Genomic DNA, 19641 nt, shown 5'->3' on the forward strand with positions numbered 1-19641 from the left:
CTAAGTACTCTGGCATGCCAGGATGCTATAATACCTCCAAACTTAAACAAATTAAAGCATCTTTTCCCTTTCATTACAGTCCTCCATTCGTCTGCTCCCTTTTATAGCAAAATTTATCCCAAAAAAATCCAAAATGCTTTCTGGGCCTATCCCAATCAGACTCCTTCCCACCAACCTTCTGGAGCCTCCCTCTTCAGTCATTAAGAACCTCCATCTTGCCAAGTCCCAGTGTTTGATTCTCAGCCTCACTGTATTTGAACTTGATGGCTTATTGTAATAAGAAAATTAGGAATCAATTCTTCCCTTCTTATGAATTCATCCTTCCCTTGAATTATAAGACACTTCATTTTCTTTCCTGTCCTCCTATCTCCATGGCTTTCCCAATCTCCTTTGTTGTTTCCTCCACTTTTCCTTTTTTGGTTGTTTAAAGCTATATTTCTGTAGGGTGCAGTGCTTGTCTTTCTTTTCACTATTCCATCTATAGTTACTTTCTAAATTATCTCATTCAGTCACATAGTTTTATTTTGAATAAACCATGTATATGCTAATGACATCCATATTTATCTCTCTCAGTCCTGAGCTCTAGTTATAACTCATCCAGAACAGAACTCTTGATTCCCTGTCCCCTTAAGCCTCAGTTTTTCTCGTCTCTATAAGCGGCATTCTCACTCACTCAGTTTTTTGTGTGTGTGTGTGATAAAAACTGATTCCTTTAATTTTCTTCCACCATATATCTAGGACATCAACAAGACTGATCAACTGCTTTAAAATACAAGCTGGGTATGACAAGCAATTTCCACTTTCACCAAATCTCTCCTAATCCAAACTTGCAGACCCTTTCTAAGAAGGGGTAGTCCTTTAAAAATGTGTATCAGAACATTATCACTTCCTACTTAAGCCCCAAACTTAGAACACAACACAAGACCGGTTAGCTTTGCAGGTCTGTGATTTCAGTGCTCACCTTTTTCTCCTTGATCCCTTTGATCTAAACCAGGTTACCCATTTCCAGCTCTGGGCCTTTGCCCTTGCTGTCACTCCTGTCTAAAACATGCATCTGTCTAAAGCACACATCTGTCTAAAACACATCATCTGTCTGAAGCACACATCTGTCTAAAGCACACATCTGTCTAAAGCACACATCATCTGTCTAAAACACATATCATCTGTCTAAAACACACATCTGTTTAAAGCACACATCTGTCTAAAGCACACATCATCTGTCTAAAACACACATCATCTGTCTAAAGCACACATCTGTCTAAAGCACACATCATCTGTCTAAAACACACATCATCTGTCTAAAACACACATCTGTTTAAAGCACACATCTGTCTAAAACACATCTGTCTAAAGCACACATCATATGTCTAAAGCACACATCTGTCTAAAGCACACATCATCTGTGTAAAACACACATCTGTCTAAAGCACACATCTGTCTAAAACACACATCTGTCTAAAGCACACATCATATGTCTAAAGCACACATCTGTCTAAAGCACACATCATCTGTCTAAAACACACATCTGTCTAAAGCACACCTCTGTTTAAAACACATCTGTCTAAAACACACATCTGTCTAAAGCACACATCTGTCTAAAGCACACATCTGTCTAAAACACATCTGTCTAAAACACACATCTGTCTAAAGCACACATCTGTCTAAAGCACACCTATTTTTAAAACACACATCTGTCTAAAGCACACATCTGTCTAAAACACACATCATCTGTCTAAAACACACATCTGCCTAAAGCACACATCTGCCTAAAGCACACATCTGTCTAAAACACACATCTGTCTAAAGCACACATCATCTGTCTAAAGCACACATCATCTGTCTAAAGCACACATCTGTCTAAAGCACACATCATCTGTCTAAAGCACACATCATCTGTCTAAAGCACACATCTGTCTAAAACACACATCTGTCTAAAGCACACATCTGTCTAAAGCACACATCTGTCTAAAACACATCTGTCTAAAGCACACATCTGTCTAAAGCACAACTCTATTTAAAACACTCATCTGTCTAAAGCACACATCTGTCTAAAACACACATCATCTGTCTAAAACACACATTTGTCTAAAACACACACCTTGATCCCTTTGATCTTGAACACGTTTAGCCCATTCCCACCTCAAGGCCTTTATAGTTGCTGACTTCCGTCTGAAACACACATCCCTAGGTCACCACATGGCTAATTCTTACTTTCCTTAATATTCGCTCAAATATCACATCATCAGGGAGACCTTCCCTGACCAGATGCTAAAATACCACTTCATCCCCAATCACACTCTAATCTTTTTCCAACTTTTATTATTTCTTCATGGCACTTTCCCATTACTCGTAATCTTATTTTTATACTAACTGGTTTACTTGTAGCATTTTTCTAAAATTAGAACTGAAGTCCAAAAGGGTGGGGGCTTCTTCCTACATGCTTGTGATAGATAACCAAAAAATATTTGTTGAGTTGATGAATAGTACAATGTAGCACACCATAGAATAGAAACCTGCTTTGAATTGAAAGGCATACACCATTTACTCAACATTTAAGACCATGTTTCTCCAAGGTCCCCGACCCTACCGTGTTGTTAGGTCCTCTTGGCTTTGCTGTGTCTTCCCTCTTCACCATTTTTCTTCCCCCTTTCCTCTGTGCAATAGTCAGAAAAATATCTTCAAAATCCTTGTGACCTTATTATAAAATTAATCACCATCCCAGACTACTTCTTGAGGCCCTCATTCATATAACTAAAACAGTCCATTAAGAAATCTTCATAAATGAGAGTCTCTCATCCCTAGCAGAGATTATGCTAGTTTCCTATAATGCTCATATGGAAATCTTTATCTCTCTCTCTTTCCCCCCTCTCACTTCCTGTCCCTTGTTTTTTCTTTCTACTCTAAAATGGGATACATATAATAGAGATATGCCAAGGCTGGCTGCTCAGTGAGGCACCAGAGCCACCAGGGCATGCTGTCTCCTTGGGCGGTCTATTTCGATTTCCGAAGCTCTAATTTTAAGAATGCTCTTTTTATATGATGAGCTAATATTTGCCAGGCTATAACTTTGATCCATTGGTCCTATTTCTGCTGGCTGGGGCTCCTAAACATATCAATTTCCTGAGCAGAAATAGAACAGCTGCTTAACACCTCCCATATGCTATTGCTTTATATAGTTGAAAATTGTAAATCCCCCAGATTCCAGAACCTCAACTATGTACTTTGTGAGCCTTCTGTTCTCTGTTGTAAATAAATTCAGTTCCATAGCCTTTCCTCAAATGATCCATTTTCCAAACACTTGATTACGTCTTTTACTGAACTCAAGAGAGGGGACAAAACCTTTCCTGATCAACTCATCCATTTCTGTCTTTGTTATTATTATGTATCATCATCATCATCATCATCGGAAGGAAATATAATTTAATGCAGTTACTTGTGAATTCTCATTTTGATAATTTATTTGGTTGCTACTTTAAAAAATAAAAACATGAGTATTGATTCATCCAATAAACATTATCAAACGTCTCACTAGACATAAAATACTATGCCAATATTAAAATAAGCATAAGACATCACCACTGATCTTGAAAAGTTTGGTTTCATTTGTGAAACTACTAAATTTTTCTAATGAGCTTTAAAAGGCCATTTAACTTCTTTGGTGGCCAGTGTTGTTGGTAAAGGCCATGTGCGGTGTTTAGCAACATCCTTAATGCACTTCCAGGGTTATGATGCCCCAGGGCTGAACTGAGGGAGCTAAGCCATCAGGCTATCTCCCTAGTGATAGGTCCTGCACTTTGACCCTCTCTGGGTAAATGGCAGCTGCATTCATTTCATTAACTTGTGGGTTATAAGTTAATTTAGGGGGAAAATGCTATTATAGATTTGGATGAGTTCCATTAAACTCCATTAAAACTTTGACTGTAGGATGCATTAATAGAGCTTCAAATTCAGTCAATCAAAAGATTGATGGAGTATATAGAACACAACATTAAATGGAATATTTGATATGAACTAGTAAATCTTTCAGAGGAATTCTATGGAGATTTTGTGAGTACACATTTATTTAATATATGTATTTTTTTCAATTGTAGGTAGGGATTTGGGGATTGTCCTTCTAATGTGTGCATTTGTGTTAATGTTTATGAATTAAAATAGTATAAAATATTTGATTAGAGTTCTCTTTGCAATTCTTCTGTGAGGAATCAGTTTATCATTTAAGCCCCCAGTGAATTCTTACAAATTGGCATTGTCTAACATTGTGTTAATTAAGGAAGGTATATGAAGATCTTTGAAATTATAAATACCTTTAAAGTTTTAGGAAGGGAACTAACTTCTCTTATATTTCAGGAAGTCACCAGTGCTTCTAATCACATTTTATTCACTCAATACAATTATTCAGATAAATATTGCTTTTTATTGTTTCCATTTTACATTTGGAAAAAATTGAGACTCCAAAATCGATGTCAATTACCAATATAATTTAACAAAGTCAGTATTTAAATTTAGATCTGCCTTCTTCTAAATTCCAGAAATAGAACAGCTGCTATTAATTTAACATATCAGTCTTTGGCCAGTGATGATTATAATATGATAATGCAACCTGAGTTCTTACAATGTGTTATTAGTTAACTATGAGTAAATTAATATAATAGTAAACAAATAAATCTCTTGTGGATTTCAGTCCCATGAAAACCTAATTCAAGAGTGAATAGTATGTAAAGTAAGGGAAAGAGATAATGTCTATTATTATACTCTGGAGAGGACTCACAACATTTGAGGAAACATTTTTCTTTACAGTGTGTGCAGCAAGCTGCATCCCAGAGAGGTTAAGTAATTTTCCATAGCTTCACAGCTGGTAAAACACAGAAATGAAATTCAAACATTCTTCTACCTGTCCCTTAAAACTTGCTCTTTTCATACCAGCAGAAATGACTTATGTTTGACTTCAGTTTCATCTTAAGGATAATCAAGTGAATGGATGCACAAACATTAATTAGGGAAAAGCATTGAGGTTTTTTTTTTGTTGTTGTTGTATTGGTGGTTTTGTTTTGGTCTTTTTGTTTTGGAGATGTGATGAAAACATAACCAAGAAAAGAACCCTAAACCAAAATTTATCCTGGATGGTCTGTTTAAAATAAAAATCACACATATTCAAATATCTTCTTTGTTTTAGTTGGGATGAGTAGGGCATGCTACAGAAGACGAACCTTACAATCCTCATGGCTTAACATAAAATGGGATTGTTTTTCCCTCACATGGAGCCCAATGTGGATTAGTTTGTCCCTCTTCAAAACATTATTCAAATTCCATCTTTTAGCTATGTCATCTAGAACTCAAGCTTCTAAAGTCCCTACAGAGAGATCTTGGGATTTAAGCAAGATGATTTTAAACACCAGGCCTGAAAATGATTTGCATCACTTTTATTCACATCTTGTCATCAAGAACCGGATTGAGTAGCCCCAACACAACTGCAGAGGAAGCTGGTGCCTCCAAAAGAGCATATGGATATATTGATAGTACTTCGAGCCTATAGCGTATTTCAAGAAGAACTTCAAGAAGTTCTTTAACAGATTCCTCTGCTTGCCAGGTACCTAATACACATTCCTAGGTGAACTGGACACATAAATGCAATCAGAAAAACATATGCCAATATTGTGTGCTAAGTCAAAAGGAGATAATATGAAATGTTTTAAGGGGGAAGTTGGAGATACATGAACAGATATTTCCAAATCAGAACCGCGCTTTGGTAACGTTGTTTAAAAGTAGCAGCAGCTTCCTCAGAAAAAGAATGTGATTCAAGTTTGGCATGCCTTCTTTTTCATTGCTTAGATTCTTCATCTTTGAAGAAAAAGCTAATATTCATGAATATATGATTTTGAGTCATCAGGATAAAACTAATATATTTGTGCAGCCATGAAGGCGTTTGTGGGATGAGTCAGTGAAAAATTCAGGGGTTTTTAAGATGATTACACTACCTTGGAAAGATTAGACAGAAAAGTTCACGAGAGCACAACAAGTGCAGACTAATCAAATACCAAAAGGATTTCAAGGTGCTCTAAAGGTGGATAAAATAAACAGAGATTTGAGAGAAGATTCTCATTGCCAATGACAAGATAACTATTTAGAAATTCCTTTGTCAGCTGAGCCAGTTCCAGATTGGATTATTATTGGGGAGTAGCGGAGGAATTGAGATTTGAGTATATTTGATTACATTTTTTCAATGTACTCTGCTTTCTATTATATATAAAAAGAGAATCAGCAATTATGACCACTAAAAGTAAATTACGCCACTAAATTGCAACTAGTCTTCAAACATTCTGGAAATATTATGATGTTTAACCATCTTCTCAATTTTATTTTCAAACAAATAGACATATTTTCCAGGCAGACAAATATGTATTTTAAGGGTAATGACACCAACATACTGATTTTCTTTTCAGCAACTGTTGACTTTTTGGTTGAATTTCTACTTTCTGGACAAATATATATTGTGGTTATTTCAGTGTCATGATTCACAGCTTGAAAAGTCACACTTGATTGAGAACACAGATAAAAAATCTGAATTGGATGATTGAAAATGCCATATTAAAGATATCTGAAAAACTGGCAGATAAAGGGAAATATTTGTCCTGTTTTTCTATATGAACAGCACCATTAACCCAATAGTACCGAAGAAGTGTCCCTTTGTAAAAATATCACAGGTAATACATTAAAAATAAATGTCAAAATTAGAATGTTGCTGTTTTGCAATCCCCAATGAACTAATAAAAAATAGGCCTAAATATTGATGGCTTTGATATCACTAAAGGAAAGACAATTTAACATTATGTGCCTACTGATGAAAGAACACAACGCCAACTATATTCTCAGAAAAGAGACTGAACCTCAATCTGATCCAGTTGATGGATCCAGGTTCCAATCTGCCAGATATGCAGAGAACCATGAGAATGCAAATCAGCAAAATACAGACTATGAAAAATGCTACTGGAAAAGAAAAAAATGGAGAGAAACAGACTTAAAAGATAGAACAAAGTTTACAATGGGGAAAATTAAATTATAATGTTTGTGAAAGTACATTCAGGTGATAAATCGATTTAACAAATAAAACCAAACAAGAAGGGATTACAAGAAAAGTCATAACAGGGGCTGCTTTTGGAGGGAGAGGAGGAGATGTGATCGAGATTTGGTCCATGAAAGAGTTTTCTAGGATGGGTAACAAAGCTCTTTCTTAACATGAGCTGCAGGTGCAAGTTTGCATGTCTTTAACTAATTCATTAAGCCATGTGTATTTTTTGGGTGTTTTTCTTTGTCTATTTTACCATAATATGATTCTAAACTGCATTTTATAAATATTCAATGTAAAGAATATCTGTAATCCTCTGAAACATTAACAAAGTTGCATGTAAATGGTCTTACTGGCAATTAAATGTATCGCAAGGCAAACTTAATTGTAAGAGTACTTGGTGTGATTTCTTCAACCCCTTTGTCTGTAGGCAATTTTCCTTTCTACCTTTCCCTGTCAAAGAAACTAGTCGGTTATATATATTTTTTCATCCAAAAGACATATTGATTTTACTAGGAGGCTAAATGATACCATTTTGCTTCTCCCTGCCTGTTTCTTCTCTAAGATTCTAAATTTCAGATCTATCATTTTTGACAATTTTTTTTTTGCCTGCCTTGTGATTTCCCCCTACTAGTCTAAATGCCCTTTAGGATTACTTTTTCTGAATCAGAACATCGTAAGTGCTGTATTACATATTATAGAACGAGATGAGCTTTTAAGAAAGCAGCCATATTCTTGTAAGAGAACCATACACTGAAAATACAAAGTAATAAGAAAGTAAGGGGAAGATTTCTTCTATGTGCTTAAAGTGACAGAAAAAAAAAGCATTTCAAAGGTTATTTGTCTAGCCTACACATTAAAGTTATTTATCAGACTGCAAAAGAAGCCATATAGTACAAACTGGAACAAAATTGGTGTATTTGTAGATATGTTATGGACTCCTCATTACACAGGTCCTTTCTGAATTGGACCCCAGAATTGGAATTTATAAATATAAATCAGTTTCTGTCATCATATATATCAAGGCATGTAAAAATGAGTTGAAGCCTTCTCTGTGCTAAATGTAAGGAAAGGAGGCAAAAGGTACAATTGTGTTTGTCAATGCCAAAATCTTATGGCATGTCAGACCTTGAGCTCAATAACAGCCTTAACAAGTGATACCCCACAATTATAGAATTAACGAACTTTAGAAGAAACAGTTGCTGGGCGCAGTGGCTCGCGCCTATAATCCCAGCACTGTGGGAGGCCAAGGTGGGCGGATCACCTGAAGTCAGGAGTTGGAGACCAGCCTGCCAACATGGTGAAACCTCATCTCTACTAAAAATACAAAAACATTATCCTGGCATGGTGGTGGCACATGCCTGTAATCACAGCCACTTGGGAGGCTGAGGAAGGAGAATTGCTTGAACCCAGGAGGTGGAAGTTGCAGTGAGCCAAGATGGTGCCATTGCACTCTAGCCTGGGCAACAAGAGTGAAACTCCATCTCAAAAAATAAAAATAAAAGTAAATAAAAGAAACAGTTGTAATTAAAGTATCGTGTGGATATGTGTGTGGATATACAAAATTCTTATTTATGAACAGAGAGAATTGATATCCTCGGAGTTCAAGGAATGGTCATTTTTCCTGGCTTAGGTAGCCAACTCCACCCACTCTTTAAGATTTCTTTAATGTCTTCTCAGCTTATCAGTAAGGTACGCATCCATTGAACTTTTAAAAATAAAATTTGTTAATAATACTTGGCTGATTATTTGAACCTTCTAACTTTTTCAGTTGAAACTTTTCTGAGGCCATACTGTATTTTTGTCTATAGAGAGCTTTTTTTTGGGGGGGGGCACCTAAGAGATTTGTGGGTCACTTTGGCCGGGAAGCAGACTAAGTCTAAATGGAGTATTGTGTGTCAACAAGTCAGTTAAATGTAAAAAAAATGAAAGTATTTATTGTAGCAGAGTAAGCCACAATGCGTGTAATCTGTGAGTATATAATCAAGAATTGATTGCAATTCTCATTTCAAATAACATGTACTCTGTGCTAATTATAGACAGATGTATATTTCTGAATATTTGTGGGGTTTCTACCTACTGTGAGAGAAGTGGTGGTTATCATTTACGGGGTGGGAGCTGCAAATGCTTTAGGGGTTGATTAGGCACATTCTCTGTCCCAGGTTCATTTTGATATCTGCCTTTTGTGGAAACAACAGAACTAAATTTCCAGGAGTCCACAGTGTTATAAAAAAGAGCAGTGACATTGAACTTCCTAATTTGTAAATACTCTTTTCTTTGCAGTGTTGGCTATGTTTGTTTTGGTGAAGAATGCCTTGTTCCACTCTCATAGATTTAACTACCATTTCTAAGTTATAAATTCTCTCAAAAGGCATTTCACTGTGTACCAGAATGTTCACATCTTCTCTCCTTCTAGACCTTGAGACTTGGCAGAGTCTCAAAATTACCATATCAGATAGGAAATTCATTCTCTTTCCTCCAGATCAGAAAACGCCTTTAATTTGTATACATTAGTAATCTCTCTAAGAAGTTATCTCAACCAAAATATGTTACTGGTCTCAGGAAGTTGGGAACCAATGACTTCACAGGTGAGAGGTTTGCGTTATATTCAGAGTGGTTTAGTCTATCATTATGCCATATGCTCTCCATCTAGGACTACAACAGAAGTATTCCCAGAGTCACCTAAGCCAGAAAGCTGGGAGTCACCTAATCTACATCTCTGCTCTTACTACCATCTATCAAACCAGCTACCCAAATTGGTCCATCCTGCCTCCTTGACTTTCTTTCTCTCCATCCTCTCTGTTCTTGCCTTATCCTAGGCCCTCATTAGCTCTAAGAGTGAGGAAAATCCTCTCTCTAACTATAGGCTTGTGTTTTTATGATCCAATCTCCAGACCAGCAGTCTCCAAATTAAAGACTATTTCAACAGACCAAAGTCCACATATTTAATGATACTATACCCCTAAAAAAAAAAAGCTTCACAAACTCATATAATACTGCATAGGTACTATCTCCACTTAGTCCTCTTTGAATCTATTTGATACATAATCAAATCTGCTGAGCAAGTGTTGATGATTTATTTTGTATACATACTGAACAATGAATAGGGGTGGGGTTGGGGGAGAGAGGTGGCATGCAGTGGTTGAGAGTTTGCTGCCAAATGAATGATGGGAGCATTCATATATTGAGCTGGCTTAAGAGAAGTAGCCCTGCATTGTCCCGCTTCCTTTCTGGAAGGTGGCAGTTTGGTGAGAAAGACTTATATCAAGAAAGCTACTCTTATTTGTAGACTCTGGGATTCTTTTCCTGATAAGGCTAATTTCCTGAGTCAAACTATCATGGGGCATTCTATTATACAGTTATATTATAAAGTCAGATTACTTATCATCTTTACCATAAAAATATAGTGTTACAGATTGTTTATATGTAAAATTCTGTATAATAATTCTTATGCACAGTGAAACTTGAGAACTGCCAAATTAGACTTAAAGAATGAATTAAAAGAATTATAAGTGCGGAATGCTTATGGGTATTTAAACCATTGCTCCCTTAAGATTACTATCATATTTTTGAAGGTGAAAGTGGGATGTGTAGTGAATTTGAAAATGTCCCTCCTAGCTTGCATGGCTAACTCCATTTTATCTAACATTTGCAACCAATTAACTTACTAAAAGGTAAAGAATTTGGATTTTGTGTTGTGAAAGAGACAGTCATAATGCCGTTTAACTGTTATTAGGTTAGGAGTGCTGTATTTTTATAGGCGCCAAGCAGAATTGCTGCAACTCCTTTCATACAAGCCCATGAAACACATCCTTGGACAGAAAGAAACAGTTCTCTTGATAATACAAAGGACAGGTAGTCACTTCAAACATTCTTTTTTCTAAAGCCAGTAATAATATTATACCTACTAACTCATTAGATTTTTTGGAACAAAATTGAGGCATAAGAAAACAATAAAGAATTAAAATCCACACATTTTAAATTTTTTTTGGACTGCTACTTGTAGTATCCTTCAGTTTAGATAGAAGGTTAAGAGTTTTATTAAAAGACTTGTGTCAAACATGGGACTGAGCTGGGGATAGCTGTCTCAGAGAAGTGTAAGCCACCAGTGTGAATTCCACAATAAACATATGAACAGTTTGGTCTAGGTTTTCTACTGTCTTATATATACAAGGGGACTTCAAAAATTTTGTGGAAAATGAAAGTAAAAAGGTTATTTCTCAGCATAAGCTCTATCAAGTTCAAAACACTTTTGTAAGTAATCATACCAGCCACCCTAGTTCTTTAGTCCATCCCTAAAGAAATAGGAATTGAGCCTTTGAAATAGGAATGTAGTCTTTTTCACATGCACACGTATGTTTATTGCAGCATTATTCACGATAGCAAAGACTTGGAACCAACCCAAATGTCCAACAATGATAGACTGGATTAAGAAAATGTGGCACATATACACCATGGAATACTATGCAGCCATAAAAAATGATGAGTTCATGTCCTTTGTAGGGACATGGATGAAATTGGAAATCATCATTCTCAGTAAACTATCGCAAGGACAAAAAACCAAACACTGCATATTCTCACTCATAGGTGGGAATTGAACAATGAGATCACATGGACACAGGAAGGGGAATATCACACTCTGGGGACTGTTGTGGGGTGGAGGGAGGGGGGAGGGATAGCATTGGGAGATATACCTAATGGTAGATGACGAGATAGTGGGTGCAGCGCACCAGCATGGCACATGTATACATATGTAACTAACCTGCGCAATGTGCACATGTACCCTAAAACTTTAATAATAAAAAAAATTTTTTTTAAAAAGGAATGTAGTCTTTTTTAGATTGTTAACTAAAGAAAAATGGTGCCCTTTAAAGAATTTTTAAGATTAAGAAACAAAAAAGATGTCAGAAGGATCTAAGTCAGGACTGTAAGGTAGATGCCTAATGATTTTCCATCAAAACTCTTACAAAATTGCCTGTACTTGATGAAAGGAATGAGCCAGGAACGTTGTTGTGGTGGAGAAAGACTCCCTGGTAAAGCTTTTCAAGGTGTTTTTCTGTAAAGCTTTGGCTAACTTTCTTAAAACACTCTCATAATAAGCAAATGTTATTTTTTGGCCCTGCAGAAAGTCAACAAGCAAAATGGCTTGAGCATCGCAAAAAAACATTGGTACGGCCTTTGCTCTTGATCAGTTCTCTTCACTTTGGCTGGGTCACTTTCATCTCTCGGTAGCCATTGCTTTTCTCTTGTTACTCTTCAAAGAAATGCTTCAGAACTTGATTCCACTTGTTTAAAATATCCATTGAAAGCTCTGCTCCTATCTGCAGGTGATCCATCTGGTTTCAATAGTTTTGGCACCCATTGAGTGGAAACTTTGCTCCACTTTAATATTAATTTCAGTCGGAATTGCGTAAGCTGAAGTAATTGAGATGTCTATGATGTTGGCAATTGTTTTTGCTTTTAATTGTTGGTCATCCCCATTAGGACATGTACAAGATGATTTTTTCCTCACAAATTGATGTGGATGGTCTGCTGCTGCAAGCTTCATCTTCATCGCTGTGTCATCCCTTCTGAAAATGAATTATCCATTTGTAAACTGCTGATTTCTTCAGGGCATTGTTCTCATAAACTTTTTGTAAAGGATCAGTGGTTTTACTATTCTTCCACCTAAGCCTCATCATAAATTTGGTATTTGTTCTTGTTTTAGTTTTAGCAGAATTCATGTTGCTATGATAGGGCTTTTTTCAAACTGAGGTCTTATCCTGAGTGCCTCAAGCTACATCTGTTCAGATATGTTATAGTAAGTTAGCACGAGTTTATTTTGTAGCAAAAAAACCCATGAAATACACAGAGATTTCTCGTGAAATTCACAGTTCAAGTGAATTTTTCATGAATGTTTTCAAGACCCCTCATATTTCTATTTCATTTTGAAAGTTTTCTTGTAAAGATTCTGACATGTTACATGATTTTTTTCATGTAGTTTGAACCAGTCAGGCTACCTCATAACTAATACCAACAGAACGGTTAATGAACTTTGTAAACCTAAAGGAAAACACACTAAAGCTTGTATTTCTTCTGAGAGACAGCAGTTGCTTCGATGCCATATCTTTTTGTAAAACAGAATTCAATTCCTTTTTTGGGTGTTACTAAAGTTACTCCTCATCCTTAATCAAGACCACTTAGTTAAAAAAAAATACAGTGACTCTGATGACAGAAGGGGGTGAAAAAGTCAAATAGCAAATTTAGTTGAATACATTAAAGTTTCTAATCAAATTTGATCCCTGTGAAGGAAAAAAGAACAACTCTTTATAAATGTCCTTAATGTGTTTATTCTCGAGCTATTTTTGTGTCTTAGGGAATTGTTTTATTTTCTATTGTGCTTATTATTGAACATTTATATATGGATTTAAGAAAAATCCTAAAACACATCATTGGTAAAAATAAAGTGAGCTAGACTGACAGTACAATATCTGAATGTGAGCTAAAATATTGAGAATTTCAGGTTAATGTCACCAATGTCTCCAAACCAGTGAGTCACATGAAGGAGCCCTGCTAAGAGTGCTCTCAGGGTCATTAGAGAATTGTGGCACGCTTGCTCTCTGACAGACCCTTTCTCTTCTGGTTCTCTTTTTCTCGGAGATCTATTTTATAAAACTTTCCTGAGTCCCTCAGGCATATTAGGCATTTTTCGTCTTTTATCTAAATTGCAGCATACAAGTTTTCCCTATGTTCACATGTTTCCCATGGTGCGCTTGGTTCTTACTCTGTTGTAAAATTTATTCCATTTCACCATGTCTTTTACCTGCCTCTGTCTCTCCTATTCAACTCTGAATTCCACAAGAGGATGATTCTCATCCATATCTCTTACAGTATCTGTCATACATCATACTGCATGTGCATTTGAGCATGTTCAATGAAAGGGTGACCTTTGAAATTTTTTAAAAGTCTCCATCTGAATTTTTACCTCAGTTTAACTGAAATATATGTGGCTACGCAGTTTGTGTAGTTAAGTAACATTATGTACAATCTTTAGTTCTGATAGCCTTGAGCTCTTGCTACCATGAGTCATGACTGAAAAAAAGTAGGGTTTTAACTAATTTGGACATAAGTTATGCAGAGAGATTTTGGCATAATTTATTTCTTCCTTGATAGCTTCAATGTATTTATTGGTATCAGGCATTGTGCTGGACATGGAGATGACCAATGCATCAAGTAACATACTGTCCATACAGCATATCAGTTAAGAGCAAGAACTCAAAAGTAAAATAGCTTTGATTTGACTAGCCTCTTTGGCATGAGCATATTACTTTATTGTGTTTCATTTTATTTATTTTTAGGAGACAGGGTCTTGCTCTGTCACTCAGGCTGGAGTTCAGTGGCATTTTCATAGCCCACTGTAGGATCAAACTCCTGGGCTCAAGTGATCCTCCCGCCTCCTCCTGAGTCACTGGGACTACAGATGTACTCCACCATGCCCAGCTAATTTTTGTTTGTTTGTTTTCTGTAGAGATGGAGTCTCCGTATGTTGCCCAGGTTAATCTCCAACTCTTTGCCATGAGCAATCTTCCTGCCTCAGCCTCCCAAGGTTCTGGGATTACAGGCATGAGCCACTGGGACCAGACTATTTTGTTTTATTATATTATTTCCTCATTGTAGAAATATAGGGAAATATAGGAATCATTTATAAGTCTATACTGCAAATAAAATGTAACTATTCATATTTTAGAGTATGCCCATCTTTTTTCAACAATAAGTACATATCGATTCCAAAATTGGGACATGTGTATACTTTTGTATATTGATATTTTTCTTACTAGACATCCCTATACTACTCCTTCATATTATTATATTGACTTAAAATATTTTGATAGTTATCTCTTTTCTTATCACTGGAAGTCCAGATTATTTTAATTTTTTGTTTTTATAGTGCTATAAAAAATGCTTGCCTATTTTTACCTTGCCATGTTTGTGATTAATTATTTAGAATGGATTACTGGGTGACAAACTTTTGCCACAGGACTTGAACATAAGAGAAAAAGAATCTATCAAGGTTACTGAAATCTCCCATTAGTCTAAAACATTTCGAGTCTTTCTTCATGAAGGATCATAACAAGTGAAAATAATAATTGTTTTATCATGTTTATCATTGTTTGTTGCATCTGATAACTTTGCCTAGGAAATCTAATATTCAAACTATTAAAGAATATGGTGAGCAGGGCCCACCATATTCTACCTTCAAATTTTATGATGAATCCTCTAGTTTTTCATCAATCAATATAATACTAACTACTTGTTCCAAAAGATTATATTTGTTAGGTTAGAGAATTTTAACTTATTTATATAATGGAGATTTTCTAATACTGAGAATACCTTAATTCTTATTGTAAGCCTACTTAACAGTGACAAAATGTTATTATAACGTGGTATTGAAATTAATATGATAGTATTTTATATGGATATTTGCATATGCAATTGACATATATTGTATATACAATATATAACTGTATTATATATTATATTTATATAATGTTATATCGTATATGAATATATTTGAATTATATGTATATACATATATGTAGGCATTCATCAGAAATATTGCAGGTTTGGTTTCAGACGACTATAATAAAGTGAATATTGCAATAAAGCGAATCACAAGAAATTATTGTTTTTTTCAATGCATATCAAAACAATGTTTACAATATACTACAGCCTAAGTGTGCAATAGCATTATGTGTAGAAATGCACATACCATAATTAGTTTTTTTTTTGAAAAAACTGTTAATGATTATCTGAGCCTTCAGTGAGTTGTAATCTTTTCATGGTGGAGGATCATACCTCGACGTTGATGTCAGCTGACTGATCAGAGTAGTAGTTGCTGAAGGCTTGGGTGGGTGTGGCAATTTCTTAAAATAGGATAACAATGCCATTTACCACATTAATTGACTCCTTCTTTCACAAAAGATTTCTCTGTCTCATGCAATGCTGTTTGACAGCATTTTCCCCACAGTAGAATTTCTTTAAAAATTGGAGTCAATCCCCTCAAACCTGCCTCTGCTTTGCCAACTAAGTTTACGTAATATTCTAAATTCTCTGTTGTCATTTCAACAATATGCACAGCATTTTCACCATGAATAGACCACTCTCTTTGCTCATCCATAAGAGACAACTTCTCATGCATTAAATGTGTATCATGAGGTTGCAGCAATTCAGTCACATCTTCAGGCTTCACTTCTAACTCTAGTTTTCTTGGTATTTCTGCTGCATCTGCAGTTATTTCCTCCACTGCAGTCTTGAAATCAGCTTCTTCCAAACTCCTGTCCATGTTGATATTTTTACCTCCTCCCATGAATCACAAATGTCCTTAATGACATCTAGAAAGGTGAATTCTTTTCAGGAGGGTTTCAGTTTACTTTGCCCAGATCCATTAAAGGAATCATTATTTATGGCAACTATAGCCTTATGAAACATATTATTAAATAATAAGGTCTGAAAGTAAAATTATTCCTTGACCTATGTCTGCAGAATGGATGTTGTGTTAGCAGGTGTGAAAACAACGTTAATATCCTTGTACATCTTTGTTAGAGTTCTTGGATGACCAAGAGCATTATCAATAAGCTGTAATATTGAAGGGTGTCTTTTTTGCTGAGCAGAATGTCTCAAGAGTGGGGTTAAAATATTCAGTAAATTATGCTGTAAACAGATATACCATCATCCAGGCTTTGTTGATCCATTTACAGGGCACGGGAAGAGAATATTTGCATACTTTTTAAGGGCCCTAGGGTCTTTGAAATGGTCAGTGAGCACTGAATTCAACTTAAAGTCACCAGCTGCATTAGCCCCTACAAAGAAATGCCTGGGGCCTGGCTGGGACTGCCCCTGCAGGACACTGGAACCATGCCACAGAGGGGACAGTGAACAAAACCAATCCAAAGCCAAGCTAGGACTGGCCATGGACCCAGCCTCCTGGGCTGCGTACTCACGGAGCTGCATAGTCTCCTTAGAAACAGTCAAAGCTTTGCCAAGAAAAGAAATGTATAAACCATATTTGACAACATACAGTCTACATATTTTTTTTTACCACGGGAGAAAATAAAGCTGAAGCTTTGAAGCCAGACGTTGACTTTTCTCTATCTATGAAAGTACTAGATGGAATCTTCTTCCAATACGAGGCTGTTTTATCTCCATTGAAAAGCTGTTGTTTAGTGTGAACATCTTCATCATTTTCTTAGCTAGAATTGCTAGATAACTTACAGCAGCTTCTACATCAGCACTTGCTGCTTCACCTTGCGTTTTTATGTTATGGAGATGGCTTCTTTCCTTCAACCTCATGAGCTAATTTCTGCTGGCTTCCCATTTTTTTTTTTTTTTTTTTCTGTAGCTTCCTCATCTCTTTCAGCTTTTATAGAATTGAAGAGAGGGCCTTGCTCTGGATGAGGCTTTGGCTTAAGGAAATGTTGTGGCTTGTTTGATTTTCTATCCAGACCAATAAAACTTTCTCCATATTAGCAATAAGACTGCTTGTCTTTCTTAACATTCATTTGTTCACTGGAGTAGCACTTTACATTTTCTTCAAGAACTTTTCCTTTGTAGTCACAACTCGATTAGCTGTTTGGTGAGAGTAGCCTAGCTTTTAGCCTCCCTTGGCTGTTGATTGCCTGCCTTACTGAGCTTAATCATTTTTAGCTTTTGATTTAAAGTGGGAGACATGCATCTCTTCCTTTCCCTTGAACACATAGAGACCATTATAGGGTTATTAATGGGCCTAATTTCAATATTGTTGTATCTCAGAGAATAGGAAGGCTGGAGGAGGAGAGAGAATGGGAAACAACCAGAAGCTAGCAGAAATTAGCTCATGAGGTTGAAGGAAAGAAGCCATCTCCATAACATAAAAATGGAAGGTGAAGCAGCAAGTTTTCAGTGGAATAGTTAGAACACAATTCATTCATCAAGTTTGCTGTCTTATAGGGAGTGGTTTGGGGCATTCCCAAACCATTACAATAGTAACATCAATGATCACTGATTGCAGATCACCACAACAGATACAATAATAATAAACATGTTTGAAATACTGTAAGAATTCCCAAAATGTGGCAAGAGACACAAAATAAGCACATACTATTGAAAAAAAATAGAGCCAATAGACTTGTTGGACACAATGTTACCACAACCTTCAATGTGTGAAAAGCACAATATCTGCAAAGAGCAATAAAATTATGGACAATAAAATGAGACATACCTGTGCATATTTTTGGTTTGGTTTTGGTATCCTTTTTATATTTTTAATATGAATTGTGAATTTTTTAAAGAGTCCCAATACATGGGACAGGGATAATCCCATTACAGTTTGAAAGGCCAGTTTCTTGAATTGTAGGCTTTAATATGTTCATTTTGCTGCCATGTTCAGCTCATGTTCAGATCATTTTCTTATTCTCAGGCCAGTTCTTTCATCCTCATCATCATCTAATTTACGGTTCTTTGATTTAGCCATTGTATTCTAATTTCACAGCCTTTTTCTATTTTCTTTCCCATTTCTCTACAACGAATTACCTCAACCTCTAAATAAATCCTCATTTAGCCTAACTATCCAGCTACCTAACTCCGAAATTCAGGCAGTTGAGATTCAATGATAGCCCCGTTCAGCTATAATTTCCAGTTAAATTTCAGATGGATCCTCAAGGCTAAATCACATATAAAAAAAAATCCCAGCATAATATACATGAGAATACACTAGAGCATAAATTCAAGGATGACATTCATTTTTGACTCTTGTTTTAAGGAAATCTTGTTTGAATAAATAAATACAATTCCTCAACCTCGACTGCCTTAGCTGACTTCCCTCTATCAAATTCTTCTGATTTCTCATTTGAAGCTTTAAGTTGGCCTGACATGTGCACTTATTAAGTCCTAAATCTCACTGGTCATTGTGCCCCTTCACAAATTACACTTGAGTTTTTGTTTGTTTGTTTGTTTGTTTTTAAGACAGAGTCTCACTCCATGGCCCAGGCTGGAGTGCAGTGGCGCGATCTTGGCTCACTGGTCTGCCTCCCAGGTTCAAGTGATTCTCCCACCTCAGCCTCTCAAGTAGCTTGGATTACAGGTCTGTGCCACCACGCCCGGTTAATTTTTTTATTTTTAGTAGAGATGGGATTTCACCATGTTGACCAGGCTGATCTCGAACTCCTGACCTCATGTGATCCACCTGCCTCAGCCACCTAAAGTGCTGGGATTACAGGAGTAAGCCACTGTACCTGGGGTTACACTTGAATTTTATTGAATTGATTGGAATTTTCTGAATCACTCAGTTTGCTCACATCTCTGTTGTTTGCTGAAATAGTTTGCTCTCCCTGAGCTAACCTTGGTGCTATTGTTTGGACTATTCAGCTCCTCTTCCTTTTCTAAACCCAGAAGAGGAACCAGCCGTTCTGTTAAGCCTTCCCTTGACCATGTCCCTAGACAATGTCCCTCTGGATTAAATTTATCTTCTTCGGTGTCCGTGTTATCTTGTGCATCCTTCTATTGTAGTATTTATACTGTCATATCATGCACGTCATGCATGCATGCTTACTTCTCTGCCCTTC

The 19641-nt window shown here is 36.2% G+C and overlaps 1 protein-coding gene and 1 long non-coding RNA gene across 9 annotated transcripts in view; both read left to right on the top strand.

The window, feature by feature from the left end:
- The window catches only part of ROBO2 (roundabout guidance receptor 2), a 1748072-nt gene that overhangs the window by 241922 nt on the left and 1486509 nt on the right, over window positions 1-19641 (top strand). The gene's annotated exons all lie outside the window — the stretch shown is intronic.
- LOC134809459 (uncharacterized) overlaps window positions 1-19641 on the top strand; it is a 61576-nt gene that overhangs the window by 39822 nt on the left and 2113 nt on the right. The window contains exon 1 of the long non-coding RNA XR_010155282.1: window positions 1-19160. This exon is cut by the window's left edge and continues 39822 nt beyond it. This is a non-coding gene — a long non-coding RNA (uncharacterized LOC134809459). The remainder of the gene's footprint in view (window positions 19161-19641) is intronic.

This window comes from Pan troglodytes, chromosome 2 (genome assembly GCF_028858775.2).
Source record: "Pan troglodytes isolate AG18354 chromosome 2, NHGRI_mPanTro3-v2.0_pri, whole genome shotgun sequence".
NCBI lineage: Eukaryota > Metazoa > Chordata > Mammalia > Primates > Hominidae > Pan > Pan troglodytes.